This window comes from Sabethes cyaneus, chromosome 3 (genome assembly GCF_943734655.1).
Source record: "Sabethes cyaneus chromosome 3, idSabCyanKW18_F2, whole genome shotgun sequence".
Lineage (NCBI taxonomy): Eukaryota > Metazoa > Arthropoda > Insecta > Diptera > Culicidae > Sabethes > Sabethes cyaneus.
In genome coordinates, this window is record NC_071355.1 from 135,190,499 (window position 1) to 135,204,972 (window position 14,474).

General features: G+C 36.1%; 1 protein-coding gene across 1 annotated transcript in view; it reads left to right on the top strand.

Moving 5' to 3' along the window:
- Positions 1-14,474, top strand: part of LOC128740173 (complement component 1 Q subcomponent-binding protein, mitochondrial) — a gene marked incomplete at its 5' end in the record, with an annotated part of 76,345 nt that overhangs the window by 40,637 nt on the left and 21,234 nt on the right. The window lies entirely within an intron of this gene.

The following is a 14,474-nucleotide window of genomic DNA, read 5'->3' on the forward strand; positions in this document are numbered from 1 at the left end:
GACCGATTAGCGACATCCATCTATATATTGGCAACAGTAATTATAGTACTGATTTTTAAGAAGTGCTATCAGCTCAAACATAGTTCTTTCAGGGCCACCAAAAATTTCAAACGGTTTTTTTCAAAACCACCATTGATTCAATGAAGAATTAAATCAGAATATTTCGCTCTTCTTTTACAAATAAACACTCAAACAATGATACTCACAGATATTCAAATATGCATATGCCATAAATGTGCATTAGTCTTTGATCTAATGATCAGACACAAAGTTATACTTCATCGATTAAAACATGTTATCAATGTAATGAGTATTATATGACACAGTCCTACGTCACCCTTTCGTACAACCCTTAGGGCTGTATAACTTGTAGTTTTTTCATGAACATACTCAGGGCATCATTTTTTCGTCATTTAAAGCATGTATGCGGAAACTGATTGATATTTAAGCATATTTTTCGAAGAGAAATGTCTTGTGTTGCCAAAAACGGATACTTTTGTTGCCAAAATCGAATCATGCCAAAATCGAACCATGCCAAATTCGAAATCCAACTGTATTTAAATTAGCTGAAGAGTTGAGATTATGAATTTCTCACATGTAAGAACACAATCCTTTACCTTTCGTTACTCGCGTCAACTCCGATTTATAGGCATGCTAAAACGTAACAGAATTCTCTCGAATACTAATGCCACTTTGTGAAAAACTTATGGAACTTTTTCCACCATTTGTCTGCGGATCAACCTTACTGAAAACAGTAATTTTATTTATTGCTAGATTCCCGAGATATACCGAGATAAAGTCAACGGTTCACAGATGTTGTACAAAATAAAACAGCGCAAGTAAACCTTCCGTTACTGCGCAACTGGGGAATCTATTATATGAAATTCGTACAAAAATCACCGGTTTTGGCATTGGGAGACGAATTGCTCTACATTCGTAGTCCTATTTCAAGCCTGCGCCCGTGCCACTAGGCATGGACCCTTATACTTTTGACGTAGGACTACGTCTTACGGCAAGTTTTGAGATAGGGTGTCATTCCAAAAAATCGAAAAATGCGAGCGTCACGAAAAATGAAAGGTTTTGAGCGCTAATAGCTCAGCGATTTTCCGATCGATTTTCAATATTCTTACACCAATCGATCGGAAAATCTTCTAAGAATTGACCCAAATGAAGAAAAGTATGGAATCTTGATGTTGAACTATTGAAAAATTGAAAATAATAAACCTATGTTTTACCAGAATTCTCGCTTCGTGATTGGTTGGAAGATTTTTTACGATGATCTAAACCTATACAAATTTGATATCTGTGCTTGGGAAGTAAGCCAAAACAAGTGACAAAGTTTCCTCATTTCAACAAGATTTCTTAACACCGCGGTTCAACCTAGACCATTTTGATGTCCTTGCTTGTGAAGTACGCCAGAGAGAGTGACAAAGCCCCCTCATGCCAACAGATTTCTTACGAACGCGATTAAACCTAGTCCAATTTGATGTCTGTGTTAGGGAAGTGTGCCAGAAAAAATTACACAAGTTCGTTGTCCCAATAGATCGCAAATTTTTTACTGCGAGACGATTAAACCTAGGCGAATTTGATATCTGTGTTGGAAAAATGTGCTACAGCTGTAGTGTTCGGTTATAATACGACTCTGTATGAATACGCATGCTTGCCGTTTCATTAGAAGTGTAGTGAAAAGATGTGCTGTTGATAAAATAGGATTGAATTGGTAAAATCCCTTCAACGTGGGAAACCATGGATAATAAAAACAATCTTTAATTGCAGTAAGGTAGCAGGAAAGTAATAGTTTGTGTTCTTGATTTTGTTAAATTGTTCTCAAATCCACAATCTTTTGAGAATTGAACGTATGCAATGTTACTACTTTGATAAATGTTACATACAACGCATGTAGCATGTATATATCTTGCATATAGCATGTATACATGAAGAATCGAATGATTACAAGCATGAATACATGCTACTATCACTACAAAGAGACTTACGTAGTCCTGCGTCACCTATATATGCGGTCGTGTCTTGTACACAACCTCTCTGATTTTTTTATTTCCCCTTAGGGGGATTAATCAAAATTTGAATTCCACCAGACGACAGAAGTGTTAATATCAAGAAACTCTTCCAAAGGTTCCATAAACCTAAAGCCAAGTTTTCTTACTCAAAACTCTGATGCGCACGTTTTTTTTTGGTTTTGGACCACTGCACTGTGCGCTGGGTTCCTGAGCAGAGTTTTAGAAACAATGAGTTTCGATTGCACGATGCGATTTCCTTCTGTTTGAGTTAAGGTACATCGAGGCCAGCTGAAATGCTGGGTAAGTTAAAACGGAAGCGACAATGTTCACCGGAAATGATGAATTGCTGCCAGATTTTTTCAATGAACAGGTACACCTAAATGCACCTTTTGACTGTTATAAATGGAAGATCGAAGTGACTGAATGCTCTCCGTGCTCTTGTTTACTTTTTGCTATTCGGTAATTCAAAACAAACATTTTTTCGGCTTGTCTAAATCTGTTCATTAATAGTGTGTTTGGTAAGCTTTATCTCAAAATTATACGTCAGGTAATTATTTGGGTTTGATTAAGTATAGTAACAATGTTAAAACCTGATTTAATCCACCTAGTGGTGAAAGCAACCTTTGTTATACTATTTTATTTGTCATTTGATATGGGCATTTCCAGCTCAAATATTATTATTGATTGGTATGAAGTTTTGCTGATATGTTAGATACCCCGAAAGGATTCATTTTCCATTAATCATAAATTTTTCGCCAAGAACAACTTTTCAAAAGGACGTATTTAAAAATGAGATTATTTTTTTAAAATATATCCTAAAACTACTTATTTGAATAAAATGGCATCAAAAGATAAGTTGTAGGAAATTGGTGTATTTCCAGAAAAAAACTTCGCAAAATCGTAATAAAAATTAAAAAATAAATCAAAATATCCGCTCCTATTTGCCTCATTTTCTTAAAAAAAACCAGAGGGGTTGTGTACAAGACACGACCGCATATTTAGGTGACGCAGGACTACGTAAGTCTCTTTGTAGTGATAGTAGCATGTATTCATGCTTGTATTGTAATCATTCGATTCTTCATGTATACATGCTATATGCAACATATAAACATGCTACATGCGTTGTATGTAACATTTATCAAAGTAGTAACATTGCATACGTTCAATTCTCAAAAGATTGTGCATTTGAAAGCCACTTAACAAAATCAAGAACACAAACTATTGCTTTCCTGCTACCTTACTGAAATTAAAGATTGTTTTTATTACCCATGATTCCCCACGTTGAAGGGATTTTACCACTTCAATCCTATTCCATCAACAGCACATCTTTTCACTACACTTCTGATGAAACGGCAAGCATGCGTATTCATACAGAGTCGTACCGAACACTACAGCTGTAGCACATTTTTCCAACCCAGATATCAAATTCGCCTAGGTTTAATCGTCTCGCTGTAAAGAATTTGCAATCTGTTGGGACAACGAACTTGTGCCATTTTTTCTGGCATACTTCCCTAACACAGACATCAAATTGGACTAGTTTTAATCGCGTTCGTAAGAAATCTGTTGGCACGAGGGAGCTTTAACATTCTTTCTGGCGTACTTCCCAAGCAAGGACATCAAAATGGTCTAGGTTTAACCGCGGTGATAAGAAATCTTGTTGAAATGAGGAAACTTCGTCATTTGTTTTGGCTTACTTCCCAAGCACAGATATCAAATTGGTATAGGTTTAGATCATCGTAAAGAATCTTTCCAACCAATCACGAAGCGAGAATTCTGGTAAAACATAGGTTCATTATTTTCAATTTTTCAATAGTTCAACATCAAGAATCCATACTTTTCTCCATTTGGGTCAATTCTTAGAAGATTTCCCGATCGATTGGTGTAAGAATATTGAAAATCGATCGGAAAACCGCTGAGCTATTAGCGCTCAAAACCTTTCATTTTTCGTGACGCTCGCATTTTTCGATTTTTTGGAATGACACCCTATCTCAAAACTTGTTACAAATGTGAAATTTAAAAATTATTTATTAAGGTAAATTCATCAAAAGTATCCGATAATCGTGCAATTGACCTTCACGAATTTGAACTAAATTTTGTCAGATTGTTTGTTTTAGGTCAGCAAGCAAAAATTATAAATTTGGTGCCGATTGGTCCTCCCCACGATTAATGGTCTTTCCTTTTACAAAGGCGGCACTTTGTAAAAGGAAAGACTCGTATTGTCAAGCCATTTCATTTTCTTAGGCCTATAGATAAATATGGGCATATTAGGTTTAGAAAAAACTATTTTCACATTTTCACGTTCCAATTCCAATTTAAAAGAGTCGAGTAAAAATGGCTTTTCTAGCATTTTGAGAAATGCTCATATAGAAATCGACGCGTCTTCGGAACTTAATTCCACTGTTTTTTAACGCTGTGTTAGCTATCATCCATATGCATCCTAGCGATAAATAAGCTTTAAAGTGCATTTTAAACTGCTGAATAACTTTGCAGAACATTTGAAAGCAATAAAATCAGAGGGGTTGTGTACAAGACACGACCGCATATATAGGTGACGCAGGACTACGTAAGTCTTTTTGTAGTGATAGTAGCATGTATTCATGCTTGTAATCATTCGATTCTTCATGTATACATGCTATATGCAACATATATACAAGCTACATGCGTTGTATGTAACATTTATCAAAGTAGTAACATTGCATCCGTTCGATTCTCAAAATATTGTGCATTTGAAAACAATTTAACAAAATCAAGAACACAAACTATTGCTTTCCTGCTACCTTACTGAAATTAAAGATTGTTTTTATTATCGATGGTCTCCCACGTTGAAGGGATTTTACCAATTCAATCGTATTTTATCAACAGCACATCTTTTCACTACACTTCTAATGAAACGGCATCGGCAAGCATGCGTATTCATACAGAGTCGTATTATAACCGAACACTACAGCTGTAGCACATTTTTCCAACACAGATATCAAATTCGCCGAGGTTTAATCGTCTCGTAGTAAAGAATTTGCGATTAGTGATGTCCGAAATTTTCAATTATTCGATTACCGATTAACCGGCGAGCGTTGTCTGCACTAATCGATTAATTCAACTATTCGTACTAGTGGTATTCGATTAGAAATATTCGAATACTTTTTTCATAATTTCGATTAATCGAACGATTATGAACGATTTGCAGCCATTATTCGGGGATTATTCGCATTCATATTATTTCCTTTGAACTATTCGATTAATTCAACTACTCGTGTTGGCAGTATTCGATTAAAAATTATTCGAATATTTTTATAGTTATTCGATTAGTTGAATTAATCGAACGATTAACGGACATCACTATTTGCGATCTGTTGGACAACGAACTTATGTCATTTTTTCTGGCACACTTCCCTAACACAGACATCAAATTGGACTAGGTTTAATCGCGTTCGTAAGAAATCTGTTAGCACGAGGGGGCTCTGTCACTTTTTCTGGCGTACTTCCCAAGCAAGGACATCAAAATGGTCTAGGTTTAACCGCGGTGTTAAGAAATCTTGTTGAAATGAGGAGACTTTGTCACTTGTTTTGGCGTACTTCCCAAGCACAGATTGGTATAGGTTTAAATCATCGCAAAGAATCTTCCAACCAATCACGAAGCGAGAATTCTGGTAAAACATAGGTTCATTATTTTCAATTTTTCAATAGTTCAACATCAAGAATCCAAACTTTTCTTCATTTGGGTCAATTCTTAGTAGATTTACCGATCGATTGGTGCAAGAATATTGAAAATCGATCTGAAAACCGCTGAGCTATTAGCGTTCAAAACTATTCATTTTTCGTGACGCTCGCATTTTTCGATTTTTTGGAATGACACCCTATCTCAAAACTTACCGTAAGACGTAGTTCTACGTCAAAAAAATCGTGTGCAAAGTTTTTGCGCAGAATTGATTTTAAAGTGGTTTCTTTAAACAAATCATTAATATTCGCAATTGGTAAGACATAGATAGTTACTATATGCAGCAAAGTTGTTTATTTTAGTGTGTTCTACAATTTTTGTGAAGAAACTATATTTTTTGGGCGCATTTAAAAAACAAAAATTTGTGTCACCCTATTAAGGGATTCACGGTCACCCTAATAGTATAAGAAAATGTGCTATATTTTATTAGAAAACTGCTCTAAAGAAGCACCCATTGAAAAATTACACATTTTTACGCTAGAGTAAATGGTCCCGGTCTTTGGTCCCGCTGATTCATATCTATAATGAACAGTGGTTGAAGCATTCGCGAAAAAGTGATAATTTGAATCGATGAACATCCCTCATGAACATACACTATTCGCCTGCCTCGCCGATAAAGCACGCATCAGCTTTGAATTTTATCACGAACAGAACCTCAATGTGAACATCCGAATTCGTTCAAAAATTGAATATTGAACATTGAGTGTGTTCGATTTTTCGGATATAGAATGCCCGGGGACGTCGGAAAGTATTCAAAATAATATTACCACGAAAAGAGAATACTTTAAAGTAGTGTTAGTGGCTTTACAAGCAGCAGAAAGCGTCAGTTCGCACTTTTGCGTTGCTCATGATATTCGTATATTCAGCGATGCTACGAAGCGTGAGTGTATGTTGCTCATTGTTATAGACAAATTGAACCAATCGCGTAGCTGTGTTATCATGATAAAAACCGTTTGCCGATGCTCGGCGTATCTATTCATTTTGCGAGTTTTCCAACCTCTGATAATGAATAAATTTCATCAATCATTTTTAAATATCTTTTGACTGGTAAAACTAATTCTTGTGAAATTTTGCAGATATATTCGCCGTGTCAAAACCTCCCGTTTGATACTAAAATAATTGAAACTAGATAAACAATCTTAGTTAAAATCACTATAAATTTTTGGTAATTTTCATGTGTTGTACACGATTGCTCATAACTTTCAAATTAAACGTCCAATCAAAAAACAATTCAATAGTGGTCTCTCCGGCTATATTACCTTTCAAATGAGACTAATAGTGCATAAATCGGTTAGGCCATCTCTGAGAAACAGGCGTTCATTTGTACCTAGTCAAAACAGGTTTTTTAAGGGTAACTTTTAAACTGCTTGTCCGTTTTCAATAAAACCTAGCAAAATGTTTAGTAATAGTAAGAGCTTTCGTTTGGTACTAAGATCGTTAAAATTGGTTGCGTGGTTCCGGAGAACCACGTGTCACGTAGTTTTCACATTTTTACTTATAACTTTCAAACGAAAGGTCTGACCACAAAACAATTCAATAGTGATGTACTAGGCAATAATACCTTGCAAACAAAAGTAATAGTGGTCGAATCGGTTCAGCCATCTCCGAGTAACAGGCGATAGAAAATTCGAACACATACACACACACACACACATATACCCATACACACATACACACACACACACCGACATTGCTCAGTTCGTCGAACCCTATCTATTGGTATATGTGACTCGACCCTCCGGGCCTTGGATCAATTTCGTGTTTTTCGACCAATTTCTATACCTTTGTAATATAGTACACCAAAGGTAAAAAGTCTATGTGGAATACTTTTTTCGTTTTGTATTGTGGCTAGCTTACCCCTGATATTTTAACCTCATGGGGTAAATAGAAATGCAGTTCAAACAGCAACAGTGTTCTACTAACTTCCTATTTTGAACTGAGTATTCGGTTTCAGAATTCATTATGATCCGAAAGCACTTTCGGAAAACCATTTTCATATACTCGAAAGAGACATTACTACTACTTAGAGCTACTTGAAGAGAAACTCCATTAAAACGGTGCTTGAAAATGGCATCCCAAAGAGATGATATTTTTTTGAATTTCAAGCGCCGGCACGGTTTGTTTTTGACGAAGCCACAATCGGTTGAACTTGCCAGGAAACGAGTTGCTTATCCATTTTTGATCTCACATTACTTCGATTTGCTCCGAAATGTTACCCGCAACATCCTTTCCGAGAGCATCTATAATATTGACGAAGCCAAACTTTTGCTTGGAGCAGTATTGTATTTTAGTTAAAAAGTTGTTTTAACATTTAACTGAATGTTTTAAACTTTTTTGGCGATCTTTTCACTCGATTTTATTGTATTGTTTTTATCGGAGTTGAATAAAATTATGAAAAATAGCCTCTAATCATTTAATTTTGAAGTGTATGGCCTTGAGATTTTCTTCTTAATTTTCATCTCTAGAACTGAATGCTCACTTTAGTGTATCAGGCTCTCAACTTTCAACTTATTTAACAATTCTGAAGATTTGCAGGCTTATGGAACATATTACGCAAATATAGAAGCAAAATACAAATTTAACGCATGCCAGTTCAGTATTTCAACTTACCCCGCTCCACGAGGTAAGTTGAAACACCGCACATAAGCATCTAAAATTTTAATAATCGGTTTTTTTTAAAAGAACTTTTATTATTTGTTATTTTTTATCTATAGTCATTGGACTAAGCTAGTAAATGGCATCAGCGGATTTGAAAATAATTATTTTATAGTTTTATTAGAGAACTTTGAAGACGAACTTTGAAAAAATCGTTTCAAATAGTCTTGGTGTACCTTAATGGTTAAACTAACAAAAAATCCATGCCTTAACTATTGCGACATTTGCCCCTATTTAGACTACCCAGATTTACACGATTATCACAGTCGAATCTCGCACACGATTTTGCTCAAGAAAAATGAAGTGAAAAAGAGCGGCAACAAAGAGAAAGAAGTCAAAATCATAAGATGATTAAACTAAAAGCCACTCTAGTGTCAGATTAACAGTGCAAAATGCGGTATGTTTCATTAAATGATTATCACAGTAGTCTAAATAGTCATAAAAGGGGCAATAAATTGAACACTACACTTTTGCTACCAAAAATGTCAAACGGAATACAAATCTTGTGTAACACACAATTATGGGTCATTTTAACTTTAACTGTCGATTTATGCGATTAACTAGGCCAATGCAAATCATATTTAAAGTTTTTGTCACCCCCCCTCCTTGGAAGTTGGCTTGAAAAATCGGGGGGCAAAAAAATAATTTGTAGGATATGAATCAAATTTCTTTTTATAAAATCAATTGTGTGTGGGCTTTACAGTCTGAAAAACTCGAAAAATAAATTCGAACAATAGAATTTCCGAAAATCGTCCAAAAAATTTTCCTTCGTTTTTGTCTTTTTTTCGTATATTTTTGCATAGAAAATAATAACGTATATATTATAAGCAAGAATAGATTCGATTTTCACGTTTAAACCTTAAATAAAAATTCCTAAAATCCACGTTTTTTTTGCTCGATTAAAAAATTCACTTTGTTTTTTTTTCGCCCCCCCCCTTCAGTAGCCGAACACCGGAAGGACAAAAACTTTATAAAATATTTGTAATGGCCTTATACTAATTGATTGATACAATTGTTACTCATAAGTAGCACTAATAATTTGATCAATCATTAGGTCTGAAGTTTTTGGAGCGTCTTAGTAGAATACGAAACCTGCAATTAAATAAAAAGAAAACTAATCCAATTTAATTCTACTGTGTATACAGTAATGACCCGATTTTGTCACCCCCATGATGAACTTAGGGGTGACAAAAACGGGACAGTGACAAAATCGGGTATTTTTTCAATTTCTATGTTTTTGCAGATAACTTAGAACGAACTACATATATTTCATTCTGATCACTTTAAGGACATTTCGCACTTCCCTCTACCTCTCTGTGGACATTTGTCACCTGTTCACAGCAGTCCCTCAGGTATGAAAACACACGTTTTTTATTTGCGCCGAAATGGTTCATTATAGTGGTTAACTATGTTCATAGAAATTTCCTAGCGTAAAAAGCTCTTTCTTTTGGTATGAACGATTCTTTGATTAACCCCCCTAAAAGTAAGATAGAAAATTTATTTTTCAAGCAGTAAGAGATAGAGCAAAACAATGTTCTACAAAATTTTTGAGAAGATGATAATAAAGAACTTTGTCAAAGAAAGTGACCTTCTAGCTATTATAGTTGTGGAGATAAGAAACTACTTTTGTGAAAACTCCATGATAATCAACACAGTTCTTTTCACAGTGTTTTAACACATTTGACATGTTTCAAAATGATTTTCAAACTAAGCTTTTGATAAATCAAAAACGTGACAAAATCGGGTAAAAAACGTGACAAAATCGGGTCAAAAACGTGACAAAATCGGGGGTGACAAAATCGGGGAGTGATAAAATCGGGGAGTGACAAAATCGGGTTACCACTGTATTTATTCTTGACAGATACGTATTACACCTACGACTTGCAGGCTTCCTCAATGTCTGTTTTTGTCCGAAAACAGACACTGAGGAAGCCTTCAAGTTGTAGGCGAAATATGTATCTAAGCATATTTATATCTACATTTAAGCACTGTGAATTTTTTGCACGTCACTGTTTGTAGCTAACGGATTCAGGCCAGAGAGATACAACCAAAATCTAGCTGCTGGTGCGGTGGTAGGCAGAATGGAAGGAACCGAAAGATCGTTCAATGTGATGTCCTTTGTTCCACGATCGGTAGCCGCCGCACTGGAAGGCAGCTGTTCTTCTCGACGACGTTTAACACCACGTACAGGCCAGATTGGTGAGCCGAGTGGGCTTTGCGGAGGAGCTATTTGTTACTCAATGATTCGACGACATCACACAGACGCTGGCATTGCGCAGATAGAACGGATGGAGCGCTGGTTTGGCATTGTATATCCGAAATATATTTTTGACGTAGGACTACGTCTTACGGCAAGTTTTGAGATAGGGTGCCATTCCAAAAAATCGAAAAATGCGAGCGTCACGAAAAATGAAAGGTTTTGAGCGCTAATAGCTCAGCGGTTTTCCTATTGATTTTCAATATTCTTACACCAATCAATCGGAAAATCTTCTAAGAATTGACCCAAATGAAGAAAAGTATGGATTCTTGATGTTGAACTATTGAAAAATTGAAAATAATGAACCTATATTTTACCAGAATTCTCGCTTCGTGATTGGTTGAAAGATTCTTTGCGATGATCTAAACCTATACCAATTTGATATCTGTGCTTGGGAAATGGGAAGTAAGCCAAAACAAGTGACCAAGTTTCCTCATTTCAACAAGATTTCTTAACATCGCGGGTAAACCTAGACCATTTTGATGTCCTTGCTTGGGAAGTACGCCAGAAAGAGTGACAAAGCCCCCTCATGCCAACAGATTTCTTACGAACGTGATTAAACCTAGTCCAATTTGATGTCTGTGTTAGGGAAGTGTGCCAGAAAAAATGTCACAAGTTCGTTGTCCCAACAAATTCTTTACTGCGAAACGATTAAACCTCGGCGAATTTGATATCTGTGTTGGAAAAATGTGCTACAGCTCTAGTGTTCAATTATAATACGACTCTGTATGAAGGTGAAATTAGTCATCATCGATTCTGCCAATTTCAAAAGCAGTTTTTTTGTTTGAAACAAAAATTCGGTTTATGAAAATATATTCGCTGTGTTCAGATTGGCAAGAAGAAGGCAGTATATACATTTTTATAAACACCATCCCGCTTTTGGGCCGAAATTGGGCTTCCCGACGAAAAGTCAATGACTGCTAGTTTCCCGTGAATACGCATGCTTACCGTTTCATTAGAAGTGTATTGAAAAGATGTGCTGTTGATAAAATAGGATTGAATTGGTAAAATCCCTTCAACGTGGGGAACCATGTGTAATAAAAACAATCTTTAATTTCAGTAAGGTAGCAGGAAAGCAATAGTTTGTGTTCTTGATTTTGTTAAATTGTTTTCAAATGCACAATCTTTTGAGAATTGAACGTATGCAATGTTACTACTTTGATAAATGTTACATACAACACGTGTAGCATGTATATATGTTGCATATAGTATGTATACATGAAGAATCGAATGATTACAAGCATGAATACATGCCACAATCACTACAAAGAGACTTACGTAGTCCTGCGTCACCTATATATGCGGTCGTGTCTTGTACACAACCCCTCTGATTTTTTTACGCTGCGATTATTTAGTTCGTTTCTGCATGCAGTACACACGAGTAAAACCTTTCCCAGAGCAAACGAATCTCTCAATCCACGTACGTTAATGCCACAGCATTGCTGGCTTATATGCATGTAAGCCTCGCAAAAACCGCAGCGCATTGGTTCGATATCATTAATTTCATTATTGCATTCGCAGCATTGTTTTTTCTCCATTACGTTGCGTGCGTTGGTTCGTATCAGGTAGATAAAGCAGGCTCAAGCAACTGTCAAGCGTTTGACGAAAAAGCTGGTGCTGTCGGTGATTTAGCCGCGCATACAAAACAATCACTTTGCAGTAACAAAAAAATATTCCTTTTCCACCGGAGAAACGTACGAATTACTATAACTCTACGATATCACTCAACTAAGAATAGATATTAATCGCCTTAATCAAGCTTCGATACAAAAAACAGTAATTTTGCAATCCAAAACTCAGAAAAACTGAAGAGCCGATAACAACAACTGTCGTAATAACTTAACGAAACGAAGCTATTTTCTCAAGACTGTAAGTAATCTACTATTTTTATTCAAAGAACGTCAAAACCACCTGTTCTTTCACTAGAACTAGGCCATAGACCAAAAAAATAGATGGCATCGCTTAATGGGCTGAAAATAAATACCCTTCCGTGCCCTACATAGTAGAATTAAATTGGATTAGGTAGTTTTCTTTTTATTCAAATTCCAGGCAATCATTAGGTGATATTTAAATGGAAATTACATGGCTTTACATGACTATTTTGGAATATTTAGATTAGTCTTATATAACCTACCGGTACATACTGGAGATTGATTTGATACGGTTTTTTTTGCTTAGGTTCAACCTAGGTTCACTCTAGTTTTAATAGAACGGCTGTCAAAATGTTTGTTTTTTCACTCAGGTTGAACTTAGTTTCGCTCTGGGATGCACTTTTTAAACGACAGGTTCGCTCTGGTTTTTTTTTACAGTTTCAACCCCGCTATAGGCAATACACTGGCAACCCGAAAATGTTTGTGTATTATTCTCCCGAATATGTTTGTTTATTCAGTGGTCCGGTTGGAAAACTCAAGTTAAAAAACAAAAACGCTATGAGTTAGATCTTTAGGATAATTCACCAGTTCACTAAAATATTTGGGTCTTTCCAGTTAAACATTGGCAGCAGTTTAAGAGATTTTGTAGGCTGCTCACTCAAAACAGAAAATGTTCCGATCTGTTTCCACATGCGTCAAACTCGCTGTTCATAAGAACAGCGGAAGAATAAGAGATGACGAATTCCGTCTGCCAAGCCTTCTAGTAAAAAACGTCGAACTGGGGTACCTTTGTCATTCTTTCTTTTCCTCGCATTTGCTTTTACAACGGCTCAAAAGTTCTGCGCTCCGGGCGCTCTACTTTACGTAGGACTACGTCTTAGCGCACGGTGTCATTCCATAATTTAGATCAGTGGTGGCCACGGTATAAGCATAATATGGGATAAATCAGATCTTTTTTAATAGATCCGCAGCCCGGAATAACTTTTGACATTAATAAATTCAACCTATAGTTCCCGTCCACCATCCATCAAATCACTCCGTGGGCCGCAAGGACCACATTCAAGAGCCGCAAGCGGCCCGCGGGTCGCAGTTTGGCCATCACCGATTTAGATTATTGTTACCGTCACGAAAATATGAAAGATTTTGAACGCTAATAGGGTATGTTGGTGCTTCGTCGTAATTGACTATTCCCGTCCTATCCAATACAAACTATTAAAAATATCAGCGTTTTAATGACACACAATGCAAAACTAGTTATTCCCTAATATTTTAGTTTGTTGTCTATCATACGCGATCAATCAAAGTGAGCTGAGATCTATTTAAATAGTTTTTATCATTAAAGAAGTCCTACCAGCCAAATTTCCTACGTTTTTTGTGCGACGAAGACGAAAATGTCGACTAATCGTTTTAATTTCCGTCATTCATAAATGAAAATAACTCATGCAAGGCATTGTCGTTATTCTACAGCCAGGAAAAGTGGCTTGATCTGCAGAAATTTTGCAGAATAACATTTGTCATGCCGTCCTACAAAAATACATGCGCGTTAGCTTTGTAAACATTGTTGTGATTTTTAGTTCGGACGATGAAAAATTTTGATGGACGGATTTCAAAACGGTACGACGAATTTAAGAAATAAAGTCAGTCGCGTAATTTCAATAAGGCCATTACAAATATTTTAAAAAGTTTTTGTCCCTCCGGTGTTGGGCCACTTAGGGGGGGGGGCACAGTGGTCCAATCAGCGAAATACGTGATCGTGTGATATTGCGCCAAAACGTGAAGTTTTTCGCATATAGTGTCTTTAGGAACATTTCTTGGTATAACAAGCCCCTTCTTGTGAGAGAAATCTTTGGGTGATTAATTCCCTTAAAAGTGAGATAAAAAAATTATTTTCTCGTACATTCGAAATACAGGTTCGGTACTTTCGGCAAAGTTGTAGTAAATATCAATGCAAACAACTT